The sequence below is a fragment of the Papaver somniferum genome, chromosome 10 (genome assembly GCF_003573695.1).
Source record: "Papaver somniferum cultivar HN1 chromosome 10, ASM357369v1, whole genome shotgun sequence".
Classification (NCBI taxonomy): domain Eukaryota; kingdom Viridiplantae; phylum Streptophyta; class Magnoliopsida; order Ranunculales; family Papaveraceae; genus Papaver; species Papaver somniferum.
This window is the reverse complement of record NC_039367.1, coordinates 137,462,352-137,478,960: the sequence shown is the minus strand read 5'-3', so window position 1 is coordinate 137,478,960 and position 16,609 is coordinate 137,462,352.

Here is a 16,609-nt window from a genome sequence, read left to right as displayed (position 1 = left end):
TGGTTTAGCACGCTGATCAAACTATGAGAGATTCTCGTGTTTCTGCCAAAACACAAACAACCGAAGACACGCAAAGACATATAGTCCGGAGATTTATGTAACAACAGTTCATGCGGAGTTTTGTGAGCCAGAACCGGTGTGGGCATTAAGTTTATTAAGTACGCAGCGGTGAGAATACACTCGCCCCAAAAACGAAGAGGCAAGTTGGATTGAAACTGTAATGAACGTGCAACATTGAGAAGATGTCGATGTTTTCTTTTGACAACACCATTCTGTTGTGGTGTATAAACACAACTGGTTTGGTGTAAAACACCGTTTTGATGGAACCACTTTTGTAATTCAGTGGATTTGAACTCAGACCCATTATCAGAACGAAAAGTCTGTAATTGAGGAATGAGAAATTTATTGATACCAGAGGAGATGCTGGTAATAGAATGACCAAACTGAGTGATCACAAAAGAAAAAAAATATTTGAGAAACTTTAAAGTTTCGGATTTAGTTTTCATGAGATAAACCCAAGTACACCTAGTATAATCATCCACAATGGTAAGGAAATATTTCGCACCAGTGAATGATTCAGTTGCAAAGAGACCCCATATATCAGCATGAATTAATTAAAAAGGTCGTGAAGACAAAGAATGACTTTTATTAAACTTCAATCGTGTTTGTTTTTATATAGGGCATACATCACATGATGATTAAACCGAGAGCTAATATAAGAAAATTTGGAAGCTAAAAAAACGAAAACAATGCATACTAGGATGGCCGAGACGGCAATTCCATGTATCAACAGGCTTATTTGCATAAAGTGATAAAGCAAATGGACGAAACATGAAATGATAAAGACCAGCGATGCGTTTACTCCATCCAATCTCCGTGTTCATGGACAGGTCCTGAAAGATATAATAATATTTTGAGAATTTGAGACAACAATTCGTTGAACTAGTCAATTGACTAACCGAGATTAAATTGAATTTGAAACTAGAAATATAAAAAACTTCCAATAGTTTGAGAGTCGGAGACAAATCAATATTGCCAATATGTGTCACGGAGGTAAGAGATCCATCCGGCAGTTGCACACTAATTGGTTTGGTAACCAAAGTATAAGTAGTAAAGAAAGAAAGAGATGAAAAAATGTGATGAGTAGCACTACTATCTACTATCCAAACATGATTCGAACAGGATAAAATAGTACCTTCCAAGTATGCAGAGGGGCTAATATCGATACCTTCATTGGCTGGATCCAACAGCGAGAGAAGCCGGGCATACTGTGCTGCGGAGATAGTCGGTGCAGCAACGGCCGGCATAGGCACAGACGCTGGTATGGTGGCAGTAGCGAGAGGATGAGAATCAGAGTCTCTGGGCTTTGGTAAGTCCTTTGGATATCCATTCAGTTTCCAGCAGGTGGCCTTGGTATGACTGTGCTTGTTGCAATGGTCACACAAGGGGCGTTGTCGTTTGTTATTGCCCGAGCTATGGTTGTTGTTTCCTCCCGAATGTGCAGAGAACCTTTGGGTTCGATAATCACCACGAGAAGCATATAAAGTTGCTGATTCAATCATAGGAAAAGAGGAAGAATTGATACCTTGTTTCTCTTCCTCCTGCCTAACATGGTTGTAGATCTTAGCAGGAGATGGCATAGGTTCCATTAAAAGAATCTGGCTTCGCAAAGAGGAAAATCTGTCGTGTAAACCCTGCAAAAATTCCATCGATCTATCTTGATTATGATGATCCACATAATTTTTACCTGCTCTGCAGATGCATGGTTCGATCGTCCTGAAGGTATCTAGCTGATCCCAAAGAGTTTTGAGTTGAGTATAATACATCGCCACATTCAGATTCTCTTGTTTTAATGTTGCAATCGACTGCTTGATTGCATAAAGCTTGGATGCATTGTGATGTGAGAACCGGGACTTTATCTCCAGCCATTGTTCACGTGCGGAAGGAAAGTTCTGTGTGCTGGATCGAATCCCTGGATCGACCGAGTTGGAAATCCAACTCCCAACGAGATCATCGCAACGCGTCCAGTGAGAGATGTTTGTAGGGTTTGTTGGTTTCACAATAGTTCCATCTATGTATCCTTTTTTTCCTTTCACACTAAGTGCTTTCATCATTCCTCTTCCCCAAGTGCAGTAGTTTTCACTATTAAGAAACGGAGTATAGATGACTTATGTAGGATTATCAGAAGGATGTACATAATATGGACTTGATGGAGTTAAAACAGTATCTGTTTCAGGATTAACTTTAGGAGGGTTTGATTGATCTTCTACTAGAGTCATGATGTTTAGGATTCTCAAAAATAAATAAAATAAAGCTAGCTCTTGTATACCATAAAGAAATGGTTGACAAGGTTATTTGATTTCACAACAATGTAAATTTTAATTCATTGATCAGTGTAGTTTATATATACGCGATTACAATTGTGTTTACAAAGATAAGAAAAGGAAAATAACAACAGAATTTCATCATTGGAATGACAGCAGAATGTCGACATACGTCGTCATAGTGTGTACAACAGAATGTCGTCATAGGAATCACAGCAGAATGTTGACATACGTCGTCATAGTATTCTGATTATTCTAATACGGTACAATTATTCACATATGAGGAACACCATAAAAATCGGCTAGTTGTTAATGAAATTCACAGCCTATTTCGGGTAAAAATAATTTCATTATCTAAAATACCACCCGTTACAATCTTTAGAAAAGAAGGTCAGTTGGAACATATATAAAAAAGAAATACAACAATGAGTTTGTTATGTTGCCTGTTGCCACGTTAGGTGTGCATCAAGAGGCTACATATGCCAGGACCCAAACAAAAAACAATAATTTTAAGAGATTCTCCAATGGAATGTGTAAGTCCATATAAGATAGATATTCATTTTTCCTAAAATTCTTCTCCAGCCCTAACTTCTTATATCAATCTGAAGTTTTTTTTTTCTTTTTGGAAAAAGTAAAATTCATTCGTAATGAAATGCTGAGATAGAACTTAAAAGGACCAACAAAACAACCATCCAAACATGATAGCTCAAACAAAACAAAACAAAGGGGATTACAACAATTTGGAATCATTTCCCCTAAAACAAGCTGAAACTAGTTACTGTTTAAACACCTTACAATCGTGCATAAAATCCACATCAATCGGAAGATGACATGGCTTAATTTTTGTTAGACATTGTGATGATGAATGTCAAGTTTTTCCCTTAACAATGTGAAACTATCCTAGTGAATTTTTGCTTAACTAATTAACTCCAAAATATTAAATAACCATTTTTAGTTCTAATAAAATACGAAAGTTAGTAATAACAAAATTTACATTTGATCCATAAGAAGTCACAAACAACATCATTGGAGGTGAACGATTGTTGTGGTTCTAAGAATGCACACAATACACTTGCAAGTATACAAGGTCAAGATTTGTAATAAAAGGGTGAGTAAGGGTTTGTCCACAGGGAGAGGAGCATATGAGAAGTTTTCCTAGGCTAACAAGAGTGGCAATGCACTATGGCAGTGAGCTAAAGGCAACCAAGGTTTCAGGCATACAAACAAGAACACAAGGTAAAGCAATAGAGAAACAGGCTAAGAACCACAGCAGGGAAAGATAAGCAAAGAACCAAAAATGCAGGGTAAAGCAATAAAGAAGCAGTTAAGAAAAGCAACAAACAACCAAGGCTTGGCAGCCAAGGGCAAGAGGCGGATTGTGCACTGACTTCAGTGCACAGTAGCTACAAGGTGCAAGAAAATAAAAGCAAGAAGAAAATATAACTGAAATTGCAAACACAGGACTTGAATAAAAGTGACTGAAATTAAGATTGAAAGAGAAGTGGTGGGTAAGCCAAGGCTTATGATCCACCTTGTGTCCTAATCAAGTGACATGGTCTAGGTTATGTTCATCCTAAGCATACAACTAGAAATGAAAGAACACCAACTTGCTCACTAGTCTACCCCTAGCATTGGCTGTCTTTTGACAGTACAGCCAATCACAGGCTCTATGAACATTGACATCTCTCATTTGCACAATCTAAAACAGCAGGGAAGAACTATCCTAGCTCATTACACTTGACAGTGCACAAGGCTTCACTGAGCCTTGGCCTGAAGTTGATTAGCTCATGCTAACCATGAAGTGCAACATGCATACACTAACATAGATAATTCATACATAACTAGCAATCATATCAGATAATTCAACACATAAGCAACTTGCAACTGTTAACTGAGAAAACACTGAAATTTGAAGTTCATAAAATTTTAGCAAATTCTCTACTGGCTAGTCCAGAGAGGTAATAGTGTCTTCTACACACTTCACCAACACCCATTTATACCCAATACACATAATTTTGGTTTTCCCCAATTTTTCCCCAAAGTCAGTAGAACTAGGGTTTGGTGAAATTGATTTACCTACTGTTGATGAGATACTCGCTCCATCTCGTCGACCCAATCTTCTCCTGCTTCTTCTCGTTCCTCTCGCTCCAATTGATGCTTTAATCATCATTTATATCCCAATTTCTCACCTAGGGTTTCAGGCAGAGAGATGAGAAATTGAGGTTGTAAATGATGATTAAAGAGATGGTACGTGATGGGTTTAGGTAGAATAGAGTTGGGGTTGGTGGTGTTGGGAGGGGTGGTGTGAGGGAGAGGTGGTGGTGATGGTGGTGCGGCAGGGAGGGTATGGTGGTTTGCAGGGGGGGTGATGGAGGAGATGGTTCGATGGGAGGAAGGGTGTTTGGTTAGGTGGATGGTGTTCGGTCGCTAGGGTGTGAGGCGGTATCGATCTTGATGTTCTGTGACGCTGAGCCTGGATGCGAAGCTGGTAGGATATCGGACGGTGAGTGAAGTGAAGCTTGTAGCGACCGTCAGTTTTTTGATACAACGAATAACGCTCAGATGGGTTAGGTGTTGTAGTGTAAGGCGGAGATATCAAACTTGATGAACAGCAAGGGAGCGACCGTTGGATTCAACTACCATCTAATCTGAAGGCTTGGAATTTCAGCGCTGTGGTGCTTGGCAGAGACTTCAGATTTTGATGCTCTATGAAGGAGCGACCATCGGATGCTTCTGAGAACTGATCTGACGGCTGAGAACGGAGGCGCTTTTGTGTGTAGAAAATGAGGTTGTGCGCACCATTCTTCGCGGCTTCCTTGCGTAATTTCTCCCGGCTTTTCACTACTTTTCTGCTCTTTTCGCTCCGCGACTCATCCGAACTTTATTTATTACCTAAAAATGCAAAATTAATTAATAAAAATATTTATTCTTGAAAACAATGAAAATACAGAATATGGGATAAAATGTAGAATTAATGCATAAAAGATGAGTTAAAATGCCAACAAAAAGGGATAAATATATACAATATTTGGCACTCATCAAATACCCCCAAACCTGAATTTTACTTGTCCTCAAGTAAAACAAAACTAAGGAAATCCTAACTATACCACTGTCCTGGTCTCTCGAATGCATTAGCGTATGCACTAAGCCTTTTAAACCACTAAGTGTCCCTAGTGGACGAGTTGAAGTCTCGTGAAGTTAAAGAGTACCTACAAAACTAGGTCAAAATATAAGCTCATATTCCATCAAAGTGACATGTGCAAAACAGTTAAGCTCACAGCAAAATGGAGATGTCAATCTAGCTATCGAAGGCACAATCCTAGCACTGATAACAAAAAAGACATGTGATAAGAGTGTAAAGTGTATCTACACATGTGTAAAGAAAGATCTGAAGTCATGACTACTAATCACCAAGAGATAGTTTCTCAGGCTAAGAACTGAGGTCGAAATCTAGCTAGCTGTCCGGACTTTACGAGAATTGTGAATGAGTTGGAGGTATTTCACAATTACTCGCGTTGTACATCAATGGCATACACCCTCCTTGCTTATTACAAGAAACAACAAAATGACTATTTACATGACTCTTATTTACATTGACTATTCTCTTTTTATTTTTGGAACAAGAGATGATGGAATTGATAAATACTTGATTTTTTTGTATTTTTCTGATATTTTTTTTGAATATATACATCGTTTTTTTTTTTTTTTTTTTTTTTTTTTTTTTTTTTGAAGGAAACACTTTTGATACATAACAAAAAAACAAAAGATTACATGACACTTTGCAAGAGGTAGCCCTTTTTGATGCACCCAGTTAAATTCGATGGTTGTCTTTCTTAATGTAACCTCCACCTTCTATCCCAACCAACCAAAGAACAAGCTAGTCAAGTTTCGTTCAGTATTCTAAAGTGATTGGCAATCGTAACTTCCTATCAAACACCTTGAAGATCGAGGCCATACATGTATTGGTAGATCGTGCGCGTGCAAATTTCTTATCACTATGTGAATTGTGCTAGAATCAGGGTGCCTAAATATCTAGACTAAGACTCCTAATAAAAACATATTTGCACAAGAGTCAACATTTCAAGGTAAATGAGCTCCATTTTTATGATTTTTTTCATTTTTTAATTTTTTTGAATTTTGATTTTTCAATTTTTTTGGAATTTTTCAATTTTTTCAAAAAAAGAAGGAGTTCGTTTTCAATTATAGCATTATCATGGTATCTACTCTATACCCCCAAACCTAAACTAAACATTGTCCTCAATGTTTCAAAATGGAAAGAATTATAAAACAATATATGAAGAGGAACATGCTGAGTAGAGTAAAAGGAGAGAGAATACCCGATTGTACGGTGGAGCTCGATTAAAACTCCGTTATTCAAGGCAAAAATCCATCATATTAGCAGTCACAATGGATGAGCACAAAATATACAAAAGGAAATTTAACTAACACATTATCTACAAGAAAATTTGGTTTTTAATGGGATTGGACTTTTTGGAAAAAATTTGGTTTTGTTGGGAACATTTGGTTTTGATGGGAAAACGAAAAATTTTGGTTTTTAGGGAAAATTTGGAAAACTTTTTGGTTATTTAGGGAAAGAGTGGACCAGTTTAGTCCACATAGACTGGGTCCTCCAGGTTGGTTGTTTCAATGTCGGGTGGAAATGGCTCAAGGAATGGCTTTAATCTCTGCCCGTTGACTTTGAAAACGTTCTTGTTGGAGACATCCTCCAGCTCTACAGCTCCATGAGGAAAAACTGTGCGTACTAGGTACGGACCCTTCCATCTGGAACGCAGTTTTCCTGGAAAAAGATGTAATCGGGAGTCATACAGCAAGACTTTCTGACCAGGAGTGAAGGATTTGCGCAGAATACGCTTGTCATGAAACATCTTCATCTTCTGCTTGTACAGCTTGGCACTGTCATAAGCCTCATTTCTCAATTCTTCCAACTCGTTGAGTTGAAGTTTCCTTGAATTCCAGCTTCGTCCAGAGAAAAGTTCAGCTCTTTGATTGCCCAGTAGGCACGATGTTCTAATTCCACAGGTAGATGGCACGGCTTTCCATACACTAGACGATAGGGGGACATGCCAATTGGTGTCTTATAAGCTGTTCTATAGGCCCACAAAGCATCATTCAATCTCAATGACCAATCTTTCCTGGACGGGTTGACCGTCTTCTCCAGAATGTGCTTAATTTCCCTATTAGACACTTCCACTTGTCCACTAGTCTGAGGGTGGTACGGAGTAGCAACCTTGTGAGTTATGCCATACTTGCGTACTAAAGACTCAAAGTACTTGTTACGAAAATGTGAACCGCCGTCACTGATGATAGCTCTAGGGGTACCAAAACGTGAAATATGTTCTCCTTTAGAAATGAAAGTACCACCTTGTGGTCATTTGTTCTGGTTGCTATGGCTTCTACCCACTTAGAAACGTAATCAACTGCGACTAGGATGTACAACTTGCTGTCAGACATGGGAAATGGACCCATGAAGTCTATCCCCCAAACATCAAAAATCTCCACAATCAAAATGGGGTTCAATGGCATCATGTTTCTCCTCGAAATGCTTCCTAGCTTTTGACAGCGTTCACAAGCAACACAATAATCATGGCAATCCTTGAACAATGATGGCCAATAGAATCCACACTGCAAGATCTTTGCAGCGGTTTTCTTGGCACTGAAATGGCCTCCACATGCTTGGTCATGACAGAAAGATATCACATCTTTCTGTTCAGTGTTGGGGACACATCTCCTAATGATTTGGTCTGGACAGTACTTAAACAAATATGGGTCATCCCAAAGGAAATGTTTGACTTCAGCCAGGAATTTAGAGCGGTCTTGTCTCGACCAACGTGAGGGCATCCTACCTGTAGCGAGGTAGTTAACAATATCAGCAAACCAAGGAAGGTCTGAGATAGACATCAGCTGTTCATCTGGGAATGATTCTCTAATCAGCTCACATTCATCAATAGACTCTAAAGTTAATCTAGACAAATGATCAGCAACCACATTCTCACAACCTTTCTTATCACGGATTTCGAGATCGAATTCCTGTAATAAGAGTATCCATCGAATAAGGCGAGCTTTAGCATCCTTCTTGGAAAGAAGATACTTCAAAGCCGCATGGTCTGTGTATATGATGATCTTAGACCCTATCAGATAAGATCTAAACTTGTCTAATGCGAAAACGACGGCAAGCAATTCCTTCTCGGTAGTTGAATAATTGAGTTGGGCATCATTAAGGGTTTTGCTAGCATAGTATATCACATATGGTAGTCTATCAACTCGCTGTCCTAAAACAGCACCAACAGCATAATCAGAGGCATCACACATAAGTTCGAACGGAAGCTTCCAATCGGGTGGTCGGACTATAGGAGCGGTGGTGAGAAGGGTTTTTAATTCCTCCCATGCCTTCACACAAGCAGCATCGAAATTGAAGGCAACATCTTTGGAGAGAAGACTGCACAGAGGTCTGGAGATTTTGCTGAAATCTTTGATGAATCGCCGGTAAAAACCAGCATGACCTAGAAATGATCTGATCTCCTTCACAGAGCAAGGTTGTGGTAGATGTTGAATGAGGTCAACTTTAGCTTTATCCACTTCAATTCCTTTCTGAGATGATGTGTCCTAGAACTATTCCTGAATTCACCATAAAATGGCATTTTTCCCAATTTAGAACAAGGTTCTTTTCTTTACATCTGGATATCACGAGGGCAAGATGCTTCAAACATTCGTCAAACGAGGAACCAAAAACAGAGAAATCATCCATAAAGATCTCGAGAAAACTATCTATCATGTCAGAAAAAATGCTCATCATGCAACGCTGAAAAGTAGCAGGTGCATTACACAACCCGAAGGGCATACGTCTATAAGCAAACGTCCCAAATGGACACGTGAATGTAGTTTTTTCCTGATCTTCCGGAGCAATGTGAATTTGGTTATAACCGGAAAAGCCATCTAGAAAACAGTAGTGACTGTGTCCAGACACACGTTCTAGCATTTGGTCAATGAAAGGGAGCGGGAAGTGATCCTTCCTTGTTACTGTGTTCAACTTCCTGTAGTCGATGCATACTCGCCATCCTGTGGTTGTACGAGTAGGGACTAATTCATTCTTGTCGTTCTGAACAACAGTAATGCCTGACTTCTTAGGCACAACTTGAATGGGACTAACCCATTTGCTATCGGGAATTGGGTATATGATACCCGCATCAAGTAGTTTCAGGATCTCTCCTTTGACTACATCTCTCATGTTAGGATTAAGTCTCCTTTGCATTTCCCTCGATGGTTTGGCATTCTCTTCAAGGTTAATGTGGTGCATGCAAATGGTGGGACTAATTCCTTTGAGATCTGAGATGGTCCATCCTAAGGCCTCTTTGTGTTCCTTAAGTACTTCTAAAAGCTTACTTTCCTGTTCCGTGTCTAAACATGATGAAATAATGACAGGTAAAGTATCAGAAGAACCTAGGAATGCGTACTTCAACGTACTAGGCAATGTTTTCAATTCAAGCTTGGGTGGCTCAACAATGGATGGAATAGCTTGGAATCAGAGAATAGGGGTGGTTCCACTTCATATTTCCTTTCAGTGACCCATTTGAGGTACAGATTCGAGCAGAGATAGGACGTCACTACAGTATGCATCATCATAGGAATCAGGGTTAAAGTTCTCCATACATGCTTGAAAGGGGTCGACGGATAGAATGTTAGTCAACGAATCTTGCATTAATCCTTCAATCATATTAACTTCATGCACATCATCATCATCAAGATTCACAGGTTGTTGACTAATATCGAACACACATTCCCGGTCATGTTACCAAAAGACAGTTTCACTCCATTCGACAATTGATGATCGCGTTACGTAGCCAAGAAAGGACGTCCTAAGATGACAGGAATGTGACAGTCTGGGTTTTGTACAGGTTGAGTGTCTAAGACAATGAAGTCTACGGGAAAATAGAATTTGTCAACCTTGATCAAAACATCTTCGACCACTCCACGAGGAATCTTGACAGATCGGTCTGCCAGTTGTAGAGTGATAGATGTTGGTTTCAACTCCCCAAGACCTAACTGCTCATAAACAGAATATGGCAGTAGGTTAACACTTGCACCTAGGTCTAATAACGCTTTATTGACCGTGTGTTCTCCTATAGTGCAAGAAATTGTTGGACATCCTGGATCCCTAAACTTGGGTGGAGTTTTGTTCAGAATGATGGAACTCACCTGCTCAGCTAAGAAAGCACGTTTTTGCACATTGAGCTTGCGCTTTTGAGTACACAAGTCTTTGAGGAATTTGGCATAAGCAGGGATTTGCTTGATTGCTTCAAGAAAAGGAATGTTGATGTTGACTCTCTTGAACAGATCTAACATCTCATTGTAATGGGTACTTTTCTGTTGGATCAATCTTTGAGGAAATGGAGCAACAGGAAGATGAGTTGGCAAAGGGACATTCACAGCAGTAGAATTGTCAGATTTTCCAACTTGCTCAGATTCTTTGGTTTTCTGGGGTTGTGGAGACAACGTGGAATTTGTATCAGATCATTAGGTTCGCCTACGTTGTTCTCGATGACTTTACCACTTCGGAGGGTGGTAATGGCATGGATTTGATCAGGTGAGGTTTCAGTGCAGGATGTTGTGCCTGTTTGAAATATCCTCTTTGGATTTTGTTGGGGTTGGCTCGGAAGTTTACCCTTTTCTCTCTCACATATTTGATCCATCTTTTGATCTAGATTTTTCTGACTTTGCATCAAACTCTGGAACATTTCCTCTAGGGTGGATAATCTCTTGTCGGTATTGTGTGAGGATATGATTGTTGTTGAGAGTTTGATTGTTGTTGAGGGTTTCTCGGGTGTTGATAACCTTGATTGTTCTGATATCCCTGATTGTTTTGATAGCTCTGATTGGGTTGAGATGGTCCTCCTTGAGTGGGTCCTTTTGACCATGAAAAGTTAGGGTGGTTTCTCCATCCTGGATTGTAGGTCTGTGAATAAGGGTTATGCTCTGGTTTTGAAACATGGCATGTGCCTGTTCAAGCCTAGACTCCTGGACTGCAAGCAAATCTGGACAATTTTGGAATTGATGGTTGGGGTCGTTACAAGCAGCACAAAGACGAAGCGACATGTTCTCGGAGAGTAGTGGTGGAAGGTTTTGAATTTTTATGTAGTTCTAACTCTTCTAATCTCCTAACTATTGATGCCATGTTTGCTCTACCCTCAAAATCCGCTTCAATCCTAAAAGCCTTTGCTTCGGATGTAGTCTTTTTCTGGTTTCACGGATGGATTCCCACTGTTGCGTCTTTTCAGCTACTTCAATCAAGAAGTCCCAAGACGCGTCAGCAGTTTTATCTACGAATAGACCATTACACATCGACTCAACCGTTGTTCGGGTGGACACATCTAGACCTTCATACAAAATTTGCACAAGTCTCCATTTTTCAAAACCATGATGGGGACATTGGAGCAATAATTCATTGAATCTCTCCAGGTATCTAGCTAAGGTCTCACCTTCTAATTGCACAAAGCTATTCAGACTTTGACGAATTGTCGCAGTCTTGTGGTTCGGGAAAAACTTTTTGAAAAACTCCTTTGAGGTCATCCCATGTCATGATGGATTGAGGCTGTAAAGCATAGAGCCAGGCCTTTGCCTTATCTTTCAGGGAGAAAGGAAAAAGCCTTAACTTCAGGGTTTCGTCGGTCATTTGAGTGAAACGCAGAGTTCCACAAATTTCCTCGAATTCTCTCACGTGGTGGTACGGGTTTTCATTCTCAACACCTCTAAAAATAGGAAGCATCTGTATTGTGCTTGATTTCAGCTCATAATGGCCATTAGCCTCGGGTAGCAAAATACAAGAAGGTTGACTGGCTCTAGTTGGGTACATATAATCCTTGAGGGTACGGGTTCTCCCATTGTTTCTGGTTGATCTGGACTGTCTCCCTCAGAACTTAGAATTTCGATAGGTTCGTCTGGGTTAATTCTAACAAGTCTGTTTGTCTGGTCTCTGTAGGTCACAATCATGTCCTAGTAGGTACCTTAACTAACATGTTGGTCAGACAGAGCAATCGGAAACAATTTGGCCCAAGGGTTATGAAGATTTGGTTTTGAATGGGTTTTGGTTTAAAGAAGGGGTTTTGTTTTTGGTTTAAAAATTTGGGTTTGAAAATTTTGAACTAAACCTAGCATAAATTATCACAACTCATAAAAGAAAATAAAAACAATAATAATAATTAAACAAACCCATAAAAGAAAAAGAAAAATAAAAGAAAAAAAAGAAAACAAAAAAAAAAAATATTACAGTCCCAAAATAAAAAAAAAAAAAGAAAAAATAAAAATTATTACAATCCCAAATAAATAATTAAATAAATTATTACAAGCCCAAATTTGAATTTAAATGAGGCCCAAGTGGGTTAACTCATGGGTTAGGCTTACTTGTTTTTGGAGGGAAGCCCAAAAATAGGCTTTTAGTCCCCTTTTAGTTGCAAGGCCCAGTTGGGCTTTAGGATCGTCCTAGCAGCTCACGTCCAAGCCCAGCAGCAGCAGGTGTAGCAGAGCCCAGCAGAAGAGGTTGGCAGCAGGCCTGGCAGCAGCTTGGCAGCTTCAGTTGGCAGCAAGTTGGCAGCAGTTGGCACCAGCAGCACAGCAGAAGCAGCAGCAGCTAGGCAGCTTCAGTTGGCAACAAGCAACAGCAACAGCAGCAACTTGGCAGGGCCAACAACAGCAGCTGCACAGCAACAACACCAGCAACACTTGCACTTGCAACACTTTGAAAACTTCAAAAAGATGGCAGCCAGCTCCCCGGCAGCGGCGCCAAAAACTTGTTGTGGTTCTAAGAATGTACACAATACACTTGCAAGTATACAAGGTCAAGATTTGTAATAAAAGGGTGAGTAAGGGTTTGTCCACAGGGAGAGGAGCATATGAGAAGTTTTCCTAGGCTAACAAGAGTGGCAATGCACTATGGCAGTGAGCTAAAGGCAACCAAGGTTTCAGGCATACAAACAAGAACACAAGGTAAAGCAATAGAGAAACAGGCTAAGAACCACAGCAGGGAAAGATAAGCAAAGAACCAAAAATGCAGGGTAAAGCAATAAAGAAGCAGTTAAGAAAAGCAACAAACAACCAAGGCTTGGCAGCCAAGGGCAAGAGGCAGGGTTGTGCACTGACTTCAGTGCACAGTAGCTACAAGGTGCAAGAAAATAAAAAGCAAGAAAATATAACTGAAATTGCAAACACACAGGACTTGAAAATAAAAGTGACTGAAATTAAGATTGACTGAAAGAGAAGTGGTGGGTAAGCCAAGGCTTATGATCCTCCTTGTGTCCTAATCAAGTGACATGGTCTAGGTTATGTTCATTCCTAAGCATACAACTAGAAATGAAAGAACACCAACTTGCTCACTATTCTACCCCTAGCATTGGCTGTCTTTTGACAGTACAGCCAATCACAGGCTCTATGAACATTGACATCTCTCATTTGCACAATCTAAACACAGCAGGGAAGAACTATCCTAGCTCAATTACACTTGACAGTGCACAAGGCTTCACTGAGCCTTGGCCTGAAGTTGATTAGCTCATGCTAACCATGAAGTGGCAACATGCATACACTAACATAGATAATTCATACATAACTAGCAACATATCAGATAATTCAACACATAAGCAACTTGCAACTGTTAACTGAGAAAAACACTGAAATTTGAAGTTCATAAAATTTTAGCAAATTCTCTACTGGCTAGTCCAGAGAGGTCAATAGTATCTTCTACACACTTCACCCAACACCCCTTTATACCCAATACACATAATTTTGGTTTTCCCCAATTTTTCCCCAAAGTCAGTAGAACTAGGGTTTGGTGAAAAATTGATTTACCTACTGTTGATGAGATACTCGCTCCATCTCGTCGACCCAATCTTCTCCTGCTTCTTCTCGTTCCTCTTCAGCTCCAATTGATGCTTTAATCATCATTTATATCACCAATTTCTCACCTAGGGTTTCAGGCAGAGAGATGAGAAATTGAGGTTGTAAATGATGATTAAAGAGATGGTACGTGAGGGGTTTAGGTAGAATAGAGAGTTGGTGGTTTGGTGGCTGTTGCAGGAGGGGTGGTGTCGACAGGGAAGAAGGTGGTGGTGATGGTGGTGCGGCAGGGTATGGTGGTTGCAGACGGGGTGAGGGTGATGGAAGAGTGGGTTCGATGGTTTGGGAGAGAAGGGTGTTTGGTTAGGTGGATGGGTTCGGTCGCTAGGGTGTGAGGCGGCTTCATCCAATCTTGATGTTCTGTGACGCCGAGTCACTGGATGCGAAGCTGGTAGGTATATCGGACGGTGATGTGAAGTGAAGCTTGTAGCGACCGTCAGATTTTTTGATACAACGAAATCAACGATGCCAGATGGAGTTAGGTGTTGTAGTGTTAGGCGGAGATATCAAACTTTGATGCACAGCAAGGGAGCGACCGTTGGATTCAACTACCATCTAATCTGAAGGCTTGGAATTTCAGCGCTGTGGTGCTCGGCAGAGACTTCAGATTTTGATGCTCTATGAAGGAGCGACCGTCGGATGCTTCTGAGAACTGATCTGATGGCTGAGAACGGAGGCGCTTTTGTGTGTAGAAAATGAGGTTGTGCGCACCATTCTTCGCGGTTTCCTTGCGTAATTTCTCCCGGCTTTTCACTACTTTTCTGCTCTTTTCGCTCCGCGACTCATCCGAACTTTATTTATTACCTAAAAATGCAAAATTAATTAATAAAAACATTTATTCTTGAAAACAATGAAAATACAGAATATGGGATAAAATGTAGAATTAATGCATAAAAGATGAGTTAAAATGCCAACAAAAAGGGATAAATATATACAATATTTGGCACTCATCAACGATCTCTTAAGGAAAATTGGAAAAATTGGAATAACGATATCCTATTTGCATTGCCACGGTGCCACCTAGAAAACACACACAACCACCATTGGAAAAGCTCACCACCAAAGTCTTCCGAAAACACAGCGTATGAACCCCTTACTAGTTTCTGTTGTGGGATCCCTAGGACTATGTCTTTGGGGATTTTCCTAAGGGGGTATATGAAGCATTATCTTTAAGAAAAAGCTTGATGCTTCTCCAAGTGCACTGCTTTAATCATCTGATGGCTCTGCAGTACCCATCCCTTCAACTGGCTCTTGGTGGTTGAAAAGAACTTGCACAGCGAATCCATCTATAGCTTATAGAGTGGGAACTTTGAAACTTGAACCAAATGCCTTTCATCTGATCACCAAATAAAGGAAACGTACGAATCCATATGAATATTATATATAAACATTTACGATCTCATTCCATGATTAGATGACTTATATCGTAAATATGTGGAATAATAGATTAGTATTATTATAAAAAATATATAAAATTTAATAATTATATTTATATTTATTAGATACGTGTTTTAAAATGTTTTCCAATGATGTAAAGATTACGAAAATTCGTCGTATAGTTTAAAAGATAAATTACTTTTTTAATATTTTATTTTTTTATTATTTTTTTTAGGTAAGTAAACATTTAATATTCATTATTTAGATATGATGGCTCCACAGAACCATCCCTTCAACTGCACAGCGAGTCCATCTATACTCTATGGTTTATAGACTGGGAACTTTGAAACTTGAACCAAAAGCCTTTCATCTGATCACCGAAAAAAAAAAAAAAGCAATCAACTCCATGTGAATATTATAAACTGGCTAAGCCCACCCTAAAGGAAAAAAGATAAATGTTTTGTTACGTTAATTTGAAACAGGTGGACAATACTGAAGGTGTTATTGGTTATGTTTTTGGTGAGGGATATGCCAGAATGGTTCGTTATTTCACACACATTAAAGTAGGTGTTTATAGCAGAATACAATCTTGATTTTCTTTAGTGATAGATTCACAAAAGCGTATAATTTTGGGCTTTATAAACCTGACACAGAATTTTCATTTCCGAGCGAGATGTAAAACAAAATTTCATTTCCGAGCGAGATATAAAACAAAATCATTAGTCAATCTAGCTATACAGGAGTATATTTATAATTTCTACTGTTCACTTTCACAACAGAGAACAGCAATGCCTCAAATTGAGGTTGAATTTAAAGCTAAGTGCTCCGCAGAGAAGTTGTACACTATGATGACTCGTGATGCACCCAAGATTCCAGTATACCTTCCTAAACCGAAAATGGGTTATTTGTTCAAATATTTTTAAATCACAGTTCAAATGTACGAGTAAAGATAGTTTGAGCGAAATGGCAAAAAAAAAAAAATAGTAAGGATGAAACTGGTTTCATAC